This window comes from Abrus precatorius, unplaced genomic scaffold (genome assembly GCF_003935025.1).
Source record: "Abrus precatorius isolate BTA unplaced genomic scaffold, Abrus_2018 Scaffold2, whole genome shotgun sequence".
NCBI classification, from domain to species: Eukaryota; Viridiplantae; Streptophyta; class Magnoliopsida; order Fabales; family Fabaceae; genus Abrus; species Abrus precatorius.
The window spans coordinates 17225181-17233052 of NW_020874362.1; the positions used below are offsets into that span (position 1 = coordinate 17225181).

The 7872-nt window shown below is 35.9% G+C and overlaps 1 non-coding gene across 1 annotated transcript; it reads right to left on the bottom strand.

Moving 5' to 3' along the window:
- Window positions 1-7019: 7019 nt before the first annotated feature.
- On the bottom strand, window positions 7020-7128 carry LOC113860411. Its single transcript, XR_003503864.1, has one exon. It is a non-coding gene; the product is annotated as a small nucleolar RNA R71 (small nucleolar RNA).
- Window positions 7129-7872: the final 744 nt, after the last annotated feature.

The following is a 7872-nucleotide window of genomic DNA, read 5'->3' on the forward strand; positions in this document are numbered from 1 at the left end:
CACCCTCCTCTGAGGCTACCTCACTGGCTCAGCACCCTCCTCCAATAATATTCTGTGCATGCAAAGAGAGGGGCTGATTTCAGAAATATCAGCAAGGGTCCAGCCTATAGCTTTCTTGTGCATCCTTATCACTTCTAGAAGTTTCTCCTCTTGATCAATATTCAACTTGGTGGAGATTATCACTGGGAGCTTCTCATTTGCCTCTAGATAGGCATATTTCAGATGCTTTGGCAATGGTTTAAGCTCCAGTGTGGGAGACTGCTCCACAGATGGAAGTGACTTGGCACTTTCAGTAGAAGAAATTTCTGCAACATTCAAGTCAAAGGGGTTAGATTCAATTGTACTTGCTGAATTCAAAACATCACATTCTTCCCCTATTAATTTCCCAATTTCCTTAATACCAGAAGTTGCAGAATTTATATTCAAAAAGTTTGAAATACAATTATCACATACAGAAGAATTATTACAGTATTCACAAATGGAATTGTCTATAAAATCAGGAAAATTAAGAGCAAAATCCTCTTCTAAAAATTCAGAAAATTGATCATCTATCAAATCATCCAACAAATTAATTTGGAAAATAGAGTGTTCTTGCAACGGATGCTCATGGTGTCCAGAATGTTGAAGCACACAATGCTGTCCCCAAACTCCATAGTGAGCGTTCCGGCATGCACATCAATTTTTGTTCTTACGGTCTTCCCAAAATGATTGGTGCAGCACCCTTCACTAATTCCCCCTCTTGCATGTCCAAAATGTAAAAGTCAGCTGGGAAGATGAGATCATTCACTTTGACTAGTACATCCTCAACAATCCCAGCGGCGTTTGTTATGCTTTTGTTGGCTAACTGAATAACCACACCTGTAGGCTGCAGAGGGCCAAGAGACAGTGAAGTAAAAATGGACAATGGCATGACGTTTATAGATGCTCCTAAATCTAACATGGCATTCTCAATCCTATTATTACCAATAATGCATGGGATAGTGAATGTTCCTGGGTCCTTACATTTCTCAGCCATTGTGGACCTTTGTTTCTCAAAGAGTGCAGAAACATTTCTACCCATTTTTACCTTCTCATTACCTTTAAGACGCCTCCTGTGGGTACATAGGTCTTTCAAGAACTTGGCGTACTTGGGTATTTGCTTGATTGCATCTAGTAGAGGTAAGTTCACCTCTACCTTCCTGAAGGTCTCTAAAATCTCTTTCTCAGCCTCTTCAATCTTTTTGCCTGGTTGGATAACTCTCTGAGGAAATGGGAAAGGAATTGTCCTTTCAATATTGTCTGCCACCTTTGGTTGGGCAGATGTAGGTTATGATTGTTCTTGAATCTCTTCCTCTCTATTTTGACCAACTGTAGCTGGAGCACAGCTTGGGTCTTCTTTCTCTTTGGACACTGTGGGCTCTTGCATCACTTTTCCAGACCTCAAAGTGATTGCACTCACAATCTTAGGGTTTGCTACAGTTTGTGTAGGGAGGTTTCCTGAACCTTGAGATTGCATCTAGTTCAGAGATGAGACTAGCTGTCCCATTTGATTCTCCAAAGTCTTGATACTAGCCTCAGTTCTTTGCTAGAAAGTGATGTTGTTCATGGTCAATTGCTTCGTAAGCTCCTCCAGTGATGGTTCATTTTTCTGGGATACACTTGGTTGTGAAGAAGATGGTTGGTGATGGTGCTGGGCTTGTTGTGGTGGGTGTTGGGATGGATGGGATCTATTTGGGCCAGCATGAAGTGCTTGATATTGGGTGCCTTGCTGCTGGTTGTGTTGTTGAGAATTGTTCCCCCATCTCAAATTTGGATGGTCCTCCAGCCTGGGTTATATCTATTGGAAGATAGATCCCAATTGGGCTGCTGCTGAGAATTTGGAAAAGGAAATTTATTAGTATAAATATTTGCAGCATAAGCCTGATGATTACTTTCTAAAGTGTCAGACTCTTGCAGTGTAGGACAGCTATCAGTATAATGGTCTGTAGCTGAGCAAATGCCACACAGCATGGCTGGAATGGGTGGTGGAGGAGGTGAAGATGCAGCAACACTCTTTTGCATGGAAGTCAATTGCTTCACCATGGATGCCAATTCATCTAGCTTGTGTTCTATCTTGCTAGACTCAACAACTTGAACTTCACTCATATTTCTGGTAACACAAGAATTTTTCCTTGTTGCAAATTGTTGTGAGTTGGCAGCCATATTCTCAATCAAATTTCGGGCTGCAACTGGAGTCTTGTCAACCAATGTCCCTCCACTTGCAGCGTCTATCATGCTTCGGTCCATAGGGTGCAGTCCCTCATAAAAGTATTGTATCAACAATTGATCACTAATTTGGTGGTGAGGGCAGCTGACACATAATCTCTTGAATCTTTCCCAATATTCATAAAGGATTTCTCTTTCAAGCTGCCTTATCCCACAAATTTCCTTTCTTATGGATGCAGCTCTTGATGTTGGGAAAAATTTATCCAGGAAAAGTCTCTTCAAGTTGTCCCAACTAGCAATAGATCCAAGAGGGAGGTAGTAGAGCCAATCCTTGGCTGCATCCATAAGAGAGAACGGGAAAGCCTTTAATTTGACATGCTCCTTAGGCACGGCCTCATGGTTGAACAAACAATGTGGAACTCCTTAAGGTGCTTGCATGGATCTTCACCTGCAAGGCCATGAAATCTAGGCAACAAGTGTATTAGTCCAATTTTTAGAACAAAAGGAGCATCAATGTCAGGATACTGTATGCATAAAGTTTGATATGTTACATCCGGTGCAGCCAGTTCCTTTAATGTTCTCTTATTGTTAGCCATTTTTTCAAATTCAAATTCTAAAGAATGAGGTGATGAATAGATAGATGAATATGATGAAGATTCCTCAAAATGTTCAAAACTATTCCTATGTGTTCTATTGCCACTATGAAATGTCCTATCAATCTCTGGGTCAAGTGAATACAAGTCTCCAGGATTCAACCTGGTCATGCACTAGAAAATAAATATAAGGAATGAAAAGAAGTAAGCTAAATAAAATAGCAAAAATGTTCTCATTTTCTCATTCGCAAAAAGATTTATCGTCAACCTTCATCAAAATATGCAAAAAAATTTAGGTAGTCTAGGATGCAAGCCTAGGTTGTCTCCAATGACTTTGGTTTGTAACATACATTGAACATGTTGTAAACATTTACTATGAAAGCAATAAAACAAGGGGGTTTTGTGTGATTCCAATTTTAATGTAACGCCAAGTGATGAAATTAATGAATCCAATCAATGAAATGTGCAATCCTTAGTTTGTTCATGTAATTCTATTCCTATCCCTCTGAAGATTCAATACTTTTCCTCTTCCTCTAAATTAGGGTAACTCAAAAAGCAAGAATTAACCTTAAAGTCCCATACGAATTAAGCAATTTACATGGGCTCCAACGCTTTTCCCTAAGATTACGCAACCTTATAAACTAACTTAGGATTAAGCAAACAAGTTAAGAATTTCATTAAAATGAATTGGGGTTAATTAAGCAATGTCCCCCTCATTCAAACATTAATTCAATTCAAAGAGTTGGGAGATATAAATTCATAAAGGAAAGGGAATTATATTGACATTCATACCCAGGAATTCAAGAATCCATGAACTCACTAAGGATTACAAGAAAGTTTAGCCCTCCATGAGGATGGGTCTTACAAATTTAAGATGAAAGCAAAAGGAATTCAATGACATCAATGCAAGAATTAAAGAAAAGTGGAGAGAAATTGTAAATCAAACCCTAAGATTGGCCTTGCCTGTCACCCAAGGATCCTAAGCTCTGTAAAATGCTCCTATAGTGGCAAAAGAATCTAAAACTATGAAAAGATTTGTACCCTAATTTCTAAAAATCTATATATACTAAGTCTGACATGGCCTCATAGTGATTACTCTGTAAACAAGAGTGATTATGAGCAGTAACTTCAGATTTTTCCCTTTCTGGAGTGATCACTCTCACTTCTGAGAGTGTTTACGCGTAGGTCTGGTGGTTCTCTTTAGCTCTGGAGTGATCACTGCTGCTTCTGAAAGTGGTTACTCTGGCCTATCCCTTGGAATCAGCTCCTTGGAGTGATCACTATGGTACCTGAGAGTGATTACTCTCAGTTCATATTTCCCCAGAGCCAAAAATTCATGAGATTTGTCTAGAATTTCCTGCACAATTATTCAAATGATCAAAATTGCAAAATATATTCACAAAAATTAGTGGAAATAAGACAAAAAATAAGAAAGCTATAATATTTGACCTAAATGAGGTTTTTATGTTATTTGCAATCTCTAAGTATATTTTTCATATTAAAATTCTGTAAAAAGCTAGACAAAATATTTATAAATTATGGATTCATCACCGTTGTATTTGATGGTGTCTGTAAGTCAAAGGAATTTTGTCAGGTAGAGGTTGTGGTCTTCATGAGGTATTCCTCCAAATTGTGTAGAGTTGTAGACCATAGTTATCAATGCCGACTTTAAGTCAAAATTGTTGGCCTCCATATTAGGGGCTGCAATGCTTCCAAAAGCACCTTTAGCAGTGGGTGTGATGTAATCTTGAATTGATCTCTTTCCCTCTGCCATTCTTTGCTCTCTCAACTTTTTCCTTTGCCTATGTGCAATTCTCTCGATCTACGGTTCAAATAAGCAAGCTCTAGAAGACTAAGAACGAGTGAACATACACTAAGTAAAACTTTATACAATAAAAAAAATTGAAAATATACAAAACAAAATTAAAATAAAGCAAAATATGAATGCTCAAATCAATTAAATATGAAAATTTCTTAATATTAAAAAAATGATTCCAGCAATAGTGCCAAAACCTTGTTTGATGCGCAAGTGTACCCGTCAAAAAGTAATATAGGGTAAAACAAGTTCCTAAAATATCGTCCCATAAGGATTGTTCCAATTACTATGATTTTCCTAATTCAATTGTTAGAGTTTAATGAATGCAAAATTAAATAAAAGTAATAATTCAACTATAAAATCAATTATAAAATTTAGAACAAGTAATACAATGCACGTCTCAGTTGAGCTTATAGAAGAGGAACTTATGACATGTGAGTTTTCCCATTCAATCCTTTATGTTATTTTTCTGTTTAACTCTAAATCTAATTTACTTGTGATTACCAATCATTCATACAAATACTATCAATACCCAATGGTCATTGAATATTAATATTTTTTTCTCTAAAGTAACATCTACAATGGTCATGCACGATATTAATTCGAGAAAGCATAAAGCACCTATGAACTTGTTAACTTAATAACGATTGAACGAGAAAGATTGGTTTGATCCACCTAATCCTTTGTCTCATTTTATCCTATAGATTCATTAACTAATCAAGGTACAGTCACTTGACAATGTAATTAATTAGAGTTATGTTACGAGTGGTTAGTTCACAACATACAATTATACATAATGGGATAAAGACTAATCACGGACGAAAATCAAACTTAGATTCAAACATCAAAATCTTATAAATTCATGAACAAGAATTCTCATAGCCCTAGCTATGAACTTAGTTACTAATGCTAAAGAAAAGAACTAAACTAATCATAAAAAAAAAGCCATAATCAAAAGGAAATAGCAAACTAGAATGTTCCCAATATAATGTCCTTGATTTCTTTATGAAATTTATGAAAGAAGTTATATGAAAAACAAAAAATAAATTGAATTTCTTTTAATTCATAATACAAAAACTTAACAAAATTTAAAACTTTTCTCTCATTACTTAATTCATAAAAATACAAAAGCAAATAAAGTGATAAAAGAATAACAATGACTTGCTAAATAAACTTATATTAGAACAATAGTAAAATAAGAGCATATATTATCATTTAAATACAAAGGTTCATATGTACAAATATTGATCCAAAATACATTAGGACTTAATTTACAAAATCAAAATATACTAAGTCCTAATGATCATATCACTCCTATTCAAAATACTAAGACTATAACCCTAGTCTTCATCACTATGCTTGCCCTCTGTCTCAGCTAGCTCCTCTGGAGTCAGCTCCTCATCCTCTCCAAGATCTCCGATGTTGGCCACAACCTTAGTGGTAGTCACCCATTCTGAGGTAAACCGGATTGGTCTTCCATGGTGGTAATGATCCAAGAAAGTATAAACATAATTCGCTGCATCTAGTGTCTTGACTAAACCTCTGTATATGTACAAACAAATGGTGTGGTGGATCCTACCACTAATAGGATACTCAAAAGGGACATTATACCCTATAGTCATTTCCAAAGAAAATACAATACCAGAGCCATCATTACTATTTATAATAAACTTACAATCGCAGAGCCGTTGCCATGCCCTAAACACATTAATAAGTCTACTACTTATTATCAATTTAGACAACCTAATGAGTCTCTAAGGGTCTGTTGTCTTGGTTCCTTGAAAATATTTGTAAGGATGGGCTTTTCTCCTCACCTCTAAATCAAGATAATAATTAATTTTACCAACGTAGGTCAAACACCTCTAGACTCAACCTAAATCGTGTGTGTGTGTGTATATATATATATATATATATATATATATTATCATTAATACAACATGTATTTCATATCAATCATGGCAAGGAAGTTGCAAAAGAAAGTGCAGAAGATAGCATCCACTTTTGAAGAACAAAGTGTGAACCAAACACTATCAAAAGAGAACAATATGGCTAAAAATAACACGACAAGGACTTTGGGAGATTATGTCATTCCAGCTATGCAGAATTACAATTCAAGTATTGTTAGACCAATAATTGAAGCTAACAATTTTGAGATCAAACCTGCATTGGTGAAATTGATAAAAGATCAGTTCTCTGGATATGTTTTAGATGATCCCAATCTACATCTTTATAATTTTTTGCTGCTATGTGACACTATTCGTATCAATGGTGTAAGTGAAGATGTTATTTGCTTAAGATTATTTATCTTCTCTCTTAGGGACAAGGCTAAATATTGGCTTCAAGCTCAACCACAAAGAAGCATCACTACTTGGACTAACTTAGTGAACAAATTTCTAACTAAGTACTTTCCACCATCAAAATCGCCAAGTTGCAAAGTGAAATCACCTCTTTTGTTCAACAAGATGGTGAATCCTTTTATGATGCATGGGAAACATATAAGGGTCTGCTGTGGGAAGATGTCCTCATCACTGTATTCCAAAGTGGATGCAACTGGAAACTTTCTACAATGGGATGAATGTTGTCACAAGAACCATGGTAGATGCAACAGCAAGAGGTTCATTGAATAATAAAACAGTAGAAGAAGCTCAGTAATTAATTGACATGATGGCAACCAACATGTATCAGAATTTCAATGAGAGGCATGTTGCAAGTAAAGGAGCATTTGAAGCAAAGGCACTTGAGACTTTGATCACCCAAAATCAGATGCAAAATCAATTGCTTTCTGAACAACTTGCAGCCTCAACTCAACAAATCAATACTTTTCAAGCTGGAGCTGCAAAAACAAACTACTTGATATATGATTTTTGTGGAGGAAATCATATGAATGGAGCATGTGATATATTTACACTAGAACCTCAAAAGCAGATTAATTACATGGGTGATTTTCAAAGGTCTCAACCTTTATTTCATTGTGATTTTCAATATCAAGCCAATAGGAGTCAACCACATATAAGTGGAATCAACAAAGTCCTGCATGAAAAGGTATTCTTGTAACTACACCATTGTTCAATGCCAATTTGCATCCTCTACAATCATATTGTTAAGCTTCTTTATCTTAACCTCTAAGAGAGCCATAATTTTCAAAACGTCTGTCTGAGAGGATGAATGAAATAGAGGAAACACTACTACACAATCCAACTTCAAAAATCAAGAGGAATCTATAAAGAAGTTGGAGACTTAAATAGGAAAACTTTTAGAGCAGTTGGCACATAGGCATGA